The sequence below is a fragment of the Cynocephalus volans genome, chromosome 5, assembly GCF_027409185.1.
Source record: "Cynocephalus volans isolate mCynVol1 chromosome 5, mCynVol1.pri, whole genome shotgun sequence".
In the NCBI taxonomy this organism is placed as follows: domain Eukaryota; kingdom Metazoa; phylum Chordata; class Mammalia; order Dermoptera; family Cynocephalidae; genus Cynocephalus; species Cynocephalus volans.
In genome coordinates, this window is record NC_084464.1 from 40,476,250 (window position 1) to 40,490,706 (window position 14,457).

At 38.6% G+C, this 14,457-nt stretch overlaps 2 non-coding genes across 2 annotated transcripts; one reads left to right on the plus strand and one right to left on the minus strand.

Moving 5' to 3' along the window:
- The first annotated feature begins 182 nt into the window (after window positions 1–182).
- On the plus strand, window positions 183–254 carry TRNAQ-UUG (transfer RNA glutamine (anticodon UUG)). Its single transcript has one exon. It is a non-coding gene; the product is annotated as a tRNA-Gln (tRNA).
- A 7,679-nt stretch (window positions 255–7,933) lies between these two features.
- TRNAS-GCU (transfer RNA serine (anticodon GCU)) lies at window positions 7,934–8,015 on the minus strand. The gene has a single exon. It is a non-coding gene; the product is annotated as a tRNA-Ser (tRNA).
- Window positions 8,016–14,457: the final 6,442 nt, after the last annotated feature.

Consider the following 14,457-nt stretch of genomic DNA (forward strand, 5'->3'; position numbering starts at 1 on the left):
CTCGATCGCCCTGAATTATATTTTGCCCGTTGCCTCTTCTCCAGGAACAAAGCGTCAGCTTTCCTTATCAGCGTGGTCTCACTGAAGCCTGACCTAACTCTTTGGGGTTGTGGCAAATATAAAGGTCATTATAGAGGAGATATTTAACCACGGCTGTAGACATATGTGTTTTGCTCATGGCTGGTCCCATGGTGTAATGGTTAGCACTCTGGACTTTGAATCCAGCAATCCGAGTTCGAATCTCGGTGGGACCTTTCAAAAACGGAACCTTTTACAGTTCCTGGGCTGGCGTCTGAATATGGAAAAACTTGTGGCCGAACATAAGAACAAAGCGCACAACAACTTCGCAGGCTAGGACACATTAAAAAAAAGAAAAAGAAAAAAGTGCGACCTCAAGAATTTCTCAGGCACCAGGCGGAAAAGCTCTAGCGGCAACCTGGAAACACAATCCTGTCCACCTCTTCACAGTCTCCAAGGTCCCAAGCCCTTCCCGCCTAAGCCTAAACCTAATTGGTCCGGGCCGTGCGTATTGCGTCCCGGGTCACCTCTCACCCGTCCTTTCCGTCTTCATCTCGCCGAGAAAACTCACCTTCCTCTGCCTTCTCTCGTTGCTTCTCATTCTCGCTCCCGAGAAAAGCTGGACCCGGGCCTCGCCGCGCCGGGGCTGGTGTCCCCAGGTGAGGACCACGCCCGGCGAGGGGCCCGGGGAGAACCCCAGCACGTGGGCGGAAGAGAGGCGCGGCGGGGGTGGGGCGCCCCGGTGTCCCGTTTCTTCACCAGCGTGAAATGGAGGGAACGTCTCACCGCGTCCTCCCCAGAAACTGAATCCAGAGGAAACAGCGGCCCGCCCCTGAGGCTCGCGGACGGGAAACCGCCCCACGCCCACCCCGCCCCGCGCTCTCAGTGCGTGGACGTGGAACGAGCTGAAGACAGAGCTGATCAAACCTGGAAGGCACAGAAGTTCCGGGTAGACAGTCATTCAGCCTTTAGAGTGAGGGGAGAAATAGGGGCCAGAGGGAGGAAAGATTTCCCCCAGCCGGACAACAGCTAGATTAGGAAGAGGCAAGTGTCCGAGTTTTGTACAAATGAATCTCTTCTGTGTCATAAGAGACAACCTTTAAATCTAGTGCTCTATTTTCAGAATTTCTTCTTCCTTTGATATTTTAATTTTCTCATACGTAACAAGAGAGCAAGTTGAGTCCTACTCTCACCAAGTCCAGTAACCTGTTAAACCATAAATATTTCATTAGCTCTTATGAATTACCAGCGGTTACACAGAGAATCTGTAACAAATTAAGTTTATTAAGCTTATGAAAACAGTCTTTTGGTTCCCGGGATGGGTGTGTAGAGGCCAAGGGAAGACATCCCCTTCAACCCCTTAAAGCTTCTCTAAGAAAATCACCTGATAAATACAGATTAATGTGAAGAACAGGCATAACAAATTTTATTTGATCATACTTTTACATGACAGGGAAGCCTTCAGAATGAAGATCTAAAGATAGAGGGAAAATTGTCCATATTTATGCTCAGGTTCTATGAAGCGGGCACAGCCATGTAGAAATGTGATTGGACAAGAGAGGTATGACCTAATGCTAAAAGACTGAGTGGAGAAACCCAGTGAGGCCTGTCTGTTTAGATTCTTCTTGGCTTCTCTGTGTAGCATTCATTCCTCCAGGTATGGGGCAGGACCCTTTCTGGAATGGGGATCTTATGACCTACAATCAGAGAAGGCAGGTCAGAGAACTTCTTCATGGCCAACTCCGAGACAGAAAGGCAGGGAATAAGATTACAGTATATGTATGACCCACCTGGGGGAAGAAGGATTCTAGATTCTATGGTTTGCCTCAAGGGAGAATGAGGCCGAGAGGCAGGAGGGCAGGAGAAGGTCAGAGGAAAACTTTATTTTTGAGACTGCTTCTGACATCTTCACTTTGGGGTATCACTTTCTGGGCCCCAACCAGCACTCGATCATACTTCCATTTATATGGTCTTTGGTGGTGCTAATTAAAGAGGGACATAACATTTTCTTCTTGTAGTGTTGCCTTAGCAAGTATGCTCCTGTCTTCTTCCCACTTTGCTGATGCTAGTGTGATAAAATCTTCCCCAAAGTATTCTCCTTTTTCTGAATTGCCTGACAGCCTTCTCCACCTGTGTGGGATGCTTATAACCCCAGTCATTCTTCCAACCACCGCCATATCCAGTCCATGATTCTCTCAGGGATTCCCAGCACTGGCATCCTACCCCAAAGTTAACTCCTTAAATAGGCCCCAGAGTCTCAGTCACCCTCCTGGAACGTTACGAAATGACAGTAACAGAAGCGAGGACCAGTTCGCAAAAACTGAAAGATAATTTAATGGTGTAATTATTATGATCATATCCACCGACTTGTCTTAGCTCAAATCTAGTAACTCGGACTTTTTTTCCAAGCCTCCACGTTAAGGCAATGAAAAAGACCTGACTGGAGAGGGTGCCTAAACTCAAGTGACCCAGGACTGGATAGAAGGCCAAGAGGCAGCTGCTATAGGGAGGCAGAACCAGCCACAGTCATTGGGAGAGGTAGAGAGAACATGTAGATGTTTCCCCTGGTGACTTAGATGTTCTGTGGGTCTCATAGTCCTTTAGGAAGCTGAGTGAAGCCCCGTGGATGTTTATAAGGACTCCATCCTTGCCAGAACTTTAGTTAGGCTTCTCTGAGCCCTCTTCTCAATGAGGTCCCATCCTTGGCCTGTCCAGCACAGTTTTAGCAAAGAATCCAATTGAGCCCAGTTTTAGCAGGAATCCTGGTAAGCCAGTTTAGTGAGAATTCCCCACCCTGAATATCCAATCGAACTTCTCTTAGTAATTTTCCATCCAGGGACTCCTTTCCCCTACCCATTGGCTGCCATTATTGGATTTGGATTTGAATTCTTCCCTTTTTCATTAGTCTTGAATAAAGCCTTTTTTACCTGTTTAACCCCATCCAGTAAAACTTTTTGTTAATTGTTCCCTCAAAGAACTTACAGGCACATCCTGGGAAAATTTCTTTTCCAGAAATGAAACCCAGCTCAGGATTGAGGATTCTGTGTCCTGATTAGAGGACTGACCTAATTAATGGTAGCTGATTTCCTAATGAAATGAACACAGACTTTAAAATCTGTCTAAATCAATGAACATGATATACCACATAAACAAAATAAAAAATAAAAATTGTATGATCATTTCAATAGATACAAAAAAGTACCTAACAAAATTCAACACTGTTTCATGATAAAAACTCTCAACAGACTAGTTATAGAGGGAATGTACCTCAACACTATAAAGGCTGTGTACAACAAACCCACAACTAACATCACACTCCATGGTGAAAAGTTGAAAGTTTTTCCTCTAACATCAGGGCAAGGATGCCCATGCTTACCACTTTTCTTCCAACATAGTACTAGAAGTACTAGAGAGAGCAGTTAGGCAAGTAAAATAAGTACAAGGTGTCCTAATAGGAGAGGAAGAAGTAAAATTGCCTTTTCTCTGATGGCAAGATCTTTTATGAGGGTACTTCAAGAAGTTTGTGAAAAAATAGAACTGAAAGATAATACTAATCTTTCCATGAACCTTTTGAAGTATGCTTGTATATAGAAAACCCTAAAGACTCCACTAAAAAACTGTTAGAACTGATAAAAAAAAATTCATTAAAGGTGCAGGATACAAAATCAACATTAAAAATCAGTATCATTTCTATATAAGAGTAACAACTATCTGAAAAACAAATTAAGAAAATAATCTGCTATGGCTTGAATGTCATCACCAAAACTCATGTGGAAGCTTGATCCCCAATGTGGGGCCTTTAGGGGTTGATTGGATTGTGAAGAGCCTGACCTCATGAATGGACTAATCCATTAATGGGTTGATGGATTAATGGGTTATCATGGGTGTGTACTGCTGGCTTTATAAGGAGAGCACATAAACACACTCTTTTCCCTCCTTGCATGTGATACCCTGAGCTGCCTTGGGACTGTGCAGAGTTCCCACCAAGAAGAAAGTCCTCACCAGATGTGCCCTGTGGATCTTAGATTTCCCAGCCTCCAAAACTGTAAGAAATAAACTTTTCATTATAAATTACCCAGTTTCATGTATTCTGAGTGACAGAAAATGGACTAATATACAATCCTATTTACAATAGCAAATAAAATAAAATACTTAATAAAATACTTAATTTAACCAAGGAGGTGAAGGACCTGTACACTGAAAACTGTAAAACACCAATGAAAGAAATTGAAGAAAACACAAATAAGTAAAAAATATCCACTGTTCACGGACTGGAAGAATTAATATTGTTAAAATGTCCATACTACCCAAAGCAATCTACAGATTCAATGCAATCCCTACCAAAATTCCAATGACATTTCTCAAAGAAATAGAAAAAAAAAAGCCAAACAATTTTTGAACTCATGTAAAACCACAAAAGATCCAGAGTAGCCAAAACAATTTCAAGCAAAAAAGAACAAAGCTGGAGGCATGACATTCTCTGATTTCAAAATATATTATAAAGCTATTGTAATTAAAACAACATGGTACTGGCATAAAAACAGACACATTGATCAATGGAACAGGATAGAATACCCAGAAATAGACCCACACATTTATGGTCAATTTATTTTCAACAAAGGTGCTAAGAACCCACAATAGGGAAAGGACAGTTTCTTCAATAAATAGTATTGGGAAAAGTGGTTATCCAAATACAGAAGAGTAAAATTGGATCTTTATCTCACACCATACATAAAAATCAAGTTCAAATGGATTAGACAAATATAAGACCTGAAACTGTAAAACTACTAGAAGAAAACATACGGGAAAAGCTTCAAAACATCGATCTGGGCATGAATATTTTTTGGATATGGCCCAGAAAGCACAAGCAAAAATAGACAAGTGAGATTGTATCAAAGTAACAAGCTTCTGCACAGCAAAGGAAACAATTCGCAAAGTGAAGAGACAACCCACAGAAGCAGAGAAAATATTTGCAAACCATACATCTAATAAGGGGTTAATATCCAAAATATATAGGAAATTCAAACAACTCAATAGCAAGAAAACAAATAACCCAATTTAAAAATGGGCAAAGGACCTGAAAAGACATTTCTCAAAAGAAGACAAATGGCCAACAGGTACATGAAGAAAACACTCCGCATCACTAAACATCAGGGAAATGCAAATTAAAACCACAATGAGAGATAAACTCACACTTTTTAGATTGTCTTTTATTACAAAGTCATTACAAAGTGTTGGCAAGGATGCAGAGAAAAGGGTTGGCAGAAATGTGAATTAGTACAGCCATTATGGAAAATAGTATGGAGGTTCCTCAAAAAACCAAAAAAGAACTACCATATGATCCAGAAATCCCACTTCTGGGCATATATCCAAAGGAACTGCAATTAAAATGTCGAAGGGATAGCTGAACTCCCGCATTCATTGCAGCACTATTCCCAATAGCCAAGATATGGAATCAACCCAAGTGTCCTTCAAGGGAATGAGTAAAGAAAATGTGGTATAAATAAACAATGAAATACTATTCAGCCTTTTAAAAAAAGGAAATTCTGTCATTTGACACAATATGGATGAACATGGAGGATGTTATGCTAAGTGAAAGAAGTCAGGCACAGAGAGACAACTACCACATGATCTCACTTACAAGTGGAATCTAAAAACGTTGAACTTAAAGAAGTAGAGAGGAGAAGGATAGAACAATGGTTACTAGAGGCTGGGGGGTTGGGGTGGGATGGGGTGAAGGGTGGTGGTGAGGGAGGGAATGGAGAGTTGTTGGTCAAAGGGTACAAAGTTCCAGATAGACAGGAAAAATAAGTTTTGAGATCTACTGCACAGCAGGGTGACCATAGTCGATAATAAAAAATGAAATGAAATAATAAAAAAATGAAATCTGTACAAGATATGAGAGATGTGCCTGGGAAGACTGAAGGCAGGAAGAGCATTCCTCAGCTGGACATTTACAGAAATAAAGATAATTCTGGGTGATTGGATGTAACACATAGATACCACAGCCAGGTACAAGGCCTTAAGATTAACATTAGAAACATCTGGATGCATTATTAAGTCACAGATTCAAAAACGTAGTTTCTGAGATTATAGTACAACGGATCAAGACTGAGGCCCAGTGGCTGGCTGGTTAGTTGAGCAGGTTGGAACAAGGTGTTGTAACACCAAGGTTGACTGCCAACAACAACAAAAAAGATTGAGCCACCACCACCAACAAAAAAGATTGAGGCCCAGGATTCTGCATTCATAACAAACACTTTGGGTCATTCTGATAAAACAGCCCAGAGACTGTACTTCAAATGTTGATCTCAGCTTCAAAAAAATTTTTTTTAATTAAAATGAATAAAAGTAAAAATGATTCTGTTTTTATTAATGTAATGAATATTTTGTTGGAATAAGAGAAGTGAAAATTGAACTGTGCCGCAATGTCATTTTTCCTCTACTAAATTAACAGAGATCCCAAAGTTGATGAAACACCACTTTGGGAAGGGTGAGAGAAACAAGTATTTCAATCATTACTGGTTGAGAGTATAGATTTATGAAATCCCTTTAGACGGCCATTTGGCAATATCTATAAATATTTCAAGTGCATATATCCTTGGACAAAGCAAATCCACTTCTAGAAATTAATATTGCAGTATTACAGATACACATATTCAAAATTATATATAAAATATACTTATTTTATATGTAATTATATTTATTATATATGTTAATATATATGTGAAGTCATTTATTGCAGCATAGTTTGTAATAGCAAAATATGGGGAAAACGCTAATTGTTTGATAGAGGGCTGGTTAAATAATATATAGTAACCTATACACTGGAATACCATGCATTCTTGTAAAAGAATAAGCTATCACTTTTTGTGATGATATGGAAAGCTCTCCAAGAAATATTGGTTAGAGAAAAAGGGCAAGGTAAAGACCATGGTGCATAGTATGTTATCATGTGTGTTATCTCTTTTTGAGGTAAAAATAGGACTACATTTTATGTGATATATATTCATATATGCTTAATATGATTCTGGAAGGAATTAGTAGCAATGGCTATCTGAGGGGAATAAGTGATTGAGGGATAAGGATGGGTGCAGGATTTTGCCGTATAACTTTTTGTGCTTTTGGAACTATGTGAATGCAGTGCCTATTCAAAAACTTTAAATAAATAAGTAAAAGGAAGACACATGTATATTTTCCTCGAAGACCGTTGGTGGGAATCACAAGAAGAAACTACACAATACTAAGATTCTTCTCGGTCTTGCTTGAGAAGGAGTCTTTGGATCTAACTGTGAATGTAGTTTGGAGTGCATTTTTCAGTTTTTGTCATAACTCGAAGCAGAGACACACCCTCCTCCTCAGAGCCAGAGGTCCTTGTACAATAACGGTGAAGTATTTTATTGGGAGGGAACACTCTGGTGAAAATTGCAGTAAGGTTAAAATTAGGTCGAAAACACGTGCAAAGCATAAATAGCTTGTCGTACACTGATGACTCTATCACTTACCGCAAGATTGTCCCACACACTTTTCCCCTTTTCGTGGCTGGCCAGCATGAGGTTCCCAACCTATAATATTAGTGTTGGAGGGCTGTGTTCTAACCAGCCGCGCTAACTGGCCGGCTGCGTCCCTCAGTTACTCAGTGCTTCCTCAGAAACGCTGAAGACTCCGCGGAGAATGTAAATGTCTCTGCGGTCAAGGAGGTCACCATCTGGAGACAAAAGTAAACTTTATTCAAATAGCTCAACTGGTTAATTTAACTTTCGAGATCGGTGCTCCTGAGGAGGAATGGTCCCCGAGATTTGAGAAAATCTTACACTGAAAGTTAAACTAACGCAGATGGCAATTTACTCAGTTTGGAGTCGATCTCAAAGACAGATGCTGACTAGGCGGCGTTTTAAAGAAAATCCGCAGAAACCGACGAGGGTGGGATTCGAACCCACGCGTGCAGAGCACAATGGATTAGCAGTCCATCGCCTTAACCACTCGGCCACCTCGTCCCCCGCGGCAGTGAGCAAATCATTTTCTTCCTCCCGCAGATCCTTCTGTAGTAACATTACTAATAGCCCTTTCTCTGGCTTAATCCTGACCCAATCCTCAAAACCATACCTAGAATTCAGGTATCTTCAGGTGCGTTTCACAGCAACCACAGAATTGATGAGTGATGCTTAGAGTGCTCCAGTTACTTGGCCCATATCAAGTGAACAGGTAAGACCAGTACGCCTAGGTGTTGTTGAACGCAGGAATGAACGAACACAGGATTTCAGCTCCGGTTTGCTGACCCCGCTCCAGCCGGCCGCCCCGTGTGTCCTCCCAGAGATTAGACTCCCTGGGCCGCTGCACTCAAGGGACGGGGTTCCCCGCCTCCTGATGAGAACATCTTCCGGGATTCCTGTTTTCTGGGAGATGCCAGGAAATAAACAAACCAACCAACCCGGCACTGTTATGCCCTTATATTTGCTTCTGAAATATGCCGGACACTAGGAGACCGCTGGGTCTTGAAATTGATCAGCCCGCGACACGCAGCAGTGGGTGAGAACGTGGTGGGAAAAAAGTAGAAAAACACAAGCGCTCGGACTGAGCCGTTTTGGTTCTACAGTGCGTTGAATTTTAAAGCATAAGAATACGTAGCGTTGCTGCCTCCAACTCTGAGAAGGGCTGGGTGGGGAAACCCCTGGCAGAGCAGGAGCCAGGATGCCTGAGTCCTGGCCGTGGTTCTGTCCCATCACCGCGTGACCTGGGGCAGGCCATTTCAACAAGTCCATCCCTATGCCCTTCCACCTCCACAATTTTAACCTTTCCAGGATGAAACTGAATTTGACAACTTCAGATAAACCCAGCATCAGGCACCCCCTTCCGCTCACTAGGGTTTGTCTGCTTTTCTATATTTAGTGAAGAATTTTGGAGAGAAATTCATGGAGAAAAGATTCTTTCTGGCCAAAATGCTGTTGCTTTTTCCTTCTTATGAAATCTCTACTTCTGTTCTCAGTTTTGGCAGAAGGGACTCTCTTCTCTCCCTCTCATATTCCTCTACTGAGTTTGATAGACTTACAGTCAGGGTACAACTACCCATCATGGGAAACTCACCTACAATCCCTGGGTTAGAGGACTAAGGATTTATTCATCTAAGAGCCAAACAATTGTATTTATTTCTTTGAATGAAGTCAGTTGTTAGGATTTTCCTCAAGCCTCAGAGTTAGGACTACAATTCTGTTGTTAAAATAATCACTTATGCCTAATTACTTTTGTCCCTCTCTCAGAGTTTGAAGAAATTCTAATTATTTCTTAATACAAACCTTGAGGGAGAAATTTCCCATTAGATTAATATTTTAGTTAGATAATTTTCTCTCCAACTAGAGGGCAGGGATCATAATTCTTTATACATCATGTTACTGGAGTACATAAGCATGTAGTAGGCACACAATAACTACTGTTGAATGAATTAAAGGAAAAAAATCTAGATATTTAATAAAAGAACCACCAAAAATCAAGGTGCCCAGAGAGAATATTTCCAATCGTTTTCATTTGCTGTTAGAATTAAATGAATATATAAAGTTCTTTTAAAATGCCTGACACAATAATTACTATCATCATCATCATCATCCCTAAGAAAAGACAGTCCAACAGGACAAATAAATAAATAAATAAATAAATAACCCAATAGACCAAAGAACTTATACAGGCAATCCACAGAAGTGGACAATCAAATGGCTAATAAACATACTAAAAGAAGTTCTGCCTCATTTCTATTTAAAGATATGCTAATTAAAATAATAATATATAATTCTCTCCCTTCCATTATGTCAACAAATGTTTATAAGATTGATAATAACAAGTGTGTGTACTGGTTTGGAAAGCATATGTTTTCAAACACCGTTGTGGTAATGTAAACTGGCACAAATACATTAAAGGATAATTTTATAAGTTCTATTAAACTTTGAAAGTTTATGTCCTTATTCTCTTCCTAAAGCCCAGCTGTTAAGTGGGAGAAAAAAGCAGTTGAACTACAGTATTATAGTTTTGTTATTTTATATATATATATATATATATATAGAGAGAGAGAGAGAGAGAGAGAGAGAGATTGATACAGAGTTTGAGATAGTCAGTGAGGTCCATTTAGCCTGAGCCTCAATTTTGTAAGGGCACAAACTTAGACTTTTTTTTTTTATAACACCAGAGGACATTATTCATATATGTACATGTATTATAAATTATTGTATATTTATTTGGTATTAAAATAATGCACCTTTAAATATATTTATTTCAAATATATCCCAATTTTTATAACCTTCCTTTGGTATTTCCTTCTTTTTGATATGCTGTAAGCCTCAGAAAATAGAAATGCCTTGGACCATTTGCAGCTAACCACTGAAAAGCTCTGATTGATACAAAAATATCTGCAAGAATATACACTAATCGTCAAAAATTGATATCTCTAAGCTGAAATTATGAGCTCTTGCACTTCCTATGTCATTTTTATGAGGTTTTACCTCTCCCTTTACTCTCAAACATATTAATTGTGTAAATCAAAGAGATAAAAATAGGACTTTCAGTTTCTGGTCTGACATGTACAAGAGCTTGGAAGTCACCACTCCCATCCTCACAACAAGAAAAAAGCTAAACAAATTTAAAAACCAACAACTCTTCTTAGATCCATCAGAAAATTGAAGGTCATGGGGCAAACTACTGCTCCCAAAACTGAGGAGACAGACAAATAAAAAGAACCACAGTTTACCAGCAGCACGAACCCAGAAGCAGAAGATGGCAGCTGAAACCAATTCCCCAGGTAGGAAAATTTGAACTGTAATTAACGCATTGCGGGAGGCTCAGCATAGAGTAGATTAAGAGTTAAAAACTCCGAGGGAATCTTGTCTCAGAGGGGCCCCATACTTTCCTGAGTTTTATCTCCAGGGGCTCTGCCAAGTTCTCACTGTGAAGATCAGAGGAAAATCTTCTCATGCTTCCAGCAGGGGAAGAAAAAAAGCAGCCATTTCGAAGTATTCACACATCTCTCTGTTCTCTTACCTCAGGGGAAATTGTTTCATCCCAGTCTTACCTACTGGGGTTTTACCAAAGCCTGACTGACCTAGAAGAAGGGAAATAGCCAACTCCAGCCCCCTTTAGCCTTCAACATGGCATCACTAAAAGGCAGAGACCTAATTACAGGACTACAGAATACTTTCTGTCCACACCTTACCACTATATCAAACAAGCTACTGTGTAATAGCTGGGAATTGATGCTAAAATAACTACAAGCCTCATCCTATTTAAGGGATCTCTAGAAAACTCCAAAACAGGAAAAACAAGTACAAGGACACTGTCAGAAATTTTAGCCTCTGACATCACAGCTGCAGCAAATGGTAGACTCCTTTTACCCAATACATCATGTCCAGCTTTTAACAAAAAAACCATGAGACATACTAAATGGCAAAAACACAGTTTAAAGGGACAAAGCAAGAATCAGAACCACTCTCTGATATAGCAGAGATTTTAAACTAACAGAGCAGGACTTTGAACTGACTATGATTTGTACATTAAGAGTTCTAATGGAAAAAGTGGACGGCATTTAAGAACAATGTAAGTAAGAGATAGGAAAGCTAAGAAATAATCAAAAGAAAATGCTAGAAATAAAAAAAAAACACGGATGCAGAAATAAACAATGCCTATGATAATCATCAATAGACTGAAATGCACAAGGACCAAGGAGAGAATTAGTAAACTTAAAGATATGTCAATAGAAGCACCCAAGACTAAAATGAAAAGAGAAAAAAAGGATGAAAAGACCAAACAGCATAACTAAGAACTGTGGGGCAATTACAAAAGGAGTAATGGGAATATCAGAAGAAGGAGAAAGAGAAAAAGGAACAGAAAAAGTATTTGAAATCATAATGACTAATAATTTGTCAAAGTCAATGACAGGCACCAAATCATAGATCCAGGAAACACAAAGAACAACAAGGAGGCTAAATACCAAAAAATCAACACTTAGGCATATCATATTCAAACTGTAGAAAATAAAATACAAAGAAAAATCTTGAAAGAAGCCAGAGATTAAAAACACCTTACTTACAGAGTAATAAGAATAGGTATTACATTGGACTTTCCTTCTCATCAGAAACCATGCAAGGAATAAGAGAGTGGTGTGAAACAGTTAAAGTACTGAAAGAAAAAAAAAAACACCTATCTAGAATTCTGTATTCAGTGAAATTATCCTTCAAAACTGACAGAGAAACACATACTTTCTCAGGTAAACAAAAATTGTGGGAATTTGTCACCAGTAGGTCTGCCTTGCAAAAAAAAAAAAAAAAAGATAAATAAAAGTTCTTCAAGGAAGAAAAGTTTGATAGGTCAGAAACTGAGATCTACATAAGAAGGGAAGAGGGTTAGAGAAGGAATAAATAAAAGTAAAACAAAATCTCCATCTCAGTTGATCTCATAGATGATATTTTGTTCAAAATAGTAATAGCAACAATATATTTGGTGATTATAGCTTATAAATAAGTGAAATTAATGACAGCAATGTTATATAAGATGGGAATAAGGAATTAGAAATATTTTGTCATAAAGTACTTGCACTACCCATGAAGTGGTATAGTGCTATTTGAAAGTAGAATTGAATTAGTTGCAAATGTATATTCCAAACTCTAGAGGAGCCACTATAAATATTTTTTAAGTGTAGTTCATATACTAAGAAGAGTTAATGAAATTATATGAAATGCTCCATGAAAACCAGAGAAGGCAGAAAGGGGGGAGAAGAAAACAAAAGCAATAAAGAACAAGTATAGCAAATAGAAAACAGTAACAAATACGTGACTGTCTGAAGGTGGACTGAGGGCAGATTGCCCACCTAACTGGAAAGATATCTCGAGGCAAAACAATGAAAAAGGCCATTCCATGCAATAAAGCAAAGAACTTTATTACAGGGTAACTTATTTACAGAGTGATGGGTCAGATAGATGATGACCCAAAGGTGTATGCCAAGCTTCTCTCCACACTATCATAAGGCTTAGCTCAGGTTTATATAGGCAGTACATATGAGCTTAACAAGCTTACAAACAAGCTTTAATGTAACTAGTTCCAAATGTTGATGCAGGTGGCCAGGTCAGCTTATTGTCACACCAGTACTTAATCTTTCCTTCTTCACAGTCAGCAGGTTGTTCCTATCTGTTGTTCTATCTTTCCCCTAGTTACTGTATAACTTTATGGGAAGGGCCTAAGATGGAGTCAGTTATGCTCACAGTCCCACAGTGACATACTAATCTGACCCTACCAATAATCACTTTAAATGGGAGTGGTCTCAATATACCAAGTAAAAGAGAAGAGACTATCTGAGTGGATAGAAAACCAAGACTCAACTATATGTTGTCTATAAGAAATCCACTTTAAATATACAGACACAAGTAGATTAACAGTAAAGAAATGAAGAAAGATAAATCATGTTAACACTAACCAAAGAAAGCTTGAATAACTATATTAATTTTAAACAAAGTGAACTTCAAAGCAAGAAAAATTATCAGGTATAAAGAAGGGTATGACATAATGATCAAGGGGTCAATTCCCCAAGAAGATGTGGCAATCCTTAATATGTACGCACTTAACAACAGAGCATCAACATATGTGAGGGAAAAATGGATGTAACTGTGAAGAGAAATAGATGAGTTCACTATTATATTCGGAGACTTCAACACTCCTTGTATCAGTAATAGACAGATCTAGAAGCAGAAAATCAATATGAAAATACTTGAACTGAACAGCACCATTAGTCAACTAATACTTAGGGAATATTTCATCCAACAACAGCAGAATTTATATTCTTCTCAAATTCATATGAAATATTCATAAACATAGACCACATTCTAAGCAATAAAACACAACTTAACAAATTTAAAAGAAGAAGGTCAAGGGTTTGGATCCCCTCACTGGTGAGTTGCAAAAATACCCCCCAAATTTGAAAGAATAGAAATCACATAAAGTGTGCTCTCAGGCCAGAATGGAATTACACTGGAAATCATTAACAGAAAGATAGCTGAGAAAAAAATACATATATATTTGAAGATTAAACAATACATTTCTAAATAGCCCAAGGGTCCAAGAAAAAGCCTTATGAGGAATTTAAAAATATTTTGAACTAAATAAAAACCAAAACACAATCTATCAAAATTTGCAAGTTGTAGCAAAACAGGTGCTCAGAGGGAAACTCATAGTATTATATGCATATATTAGGAAAAAAAGTCTAAAATCAATAATCTAAGCTTCTACTTAGGACACCAGAAAATAAAGAGCAAATAAGTCCAAAGTAAGTAAAAGAAAGAAAATAATGAAAATCAGAGCAAAAATTAATGACATTGAAAACAGGAAAACAATTGAGAAAAATCAATGAAACAAGAATCTGGTTCTTTGAAAAAAGTTACTAAAATTGATTGAACCCTAGCCAGATTGAAA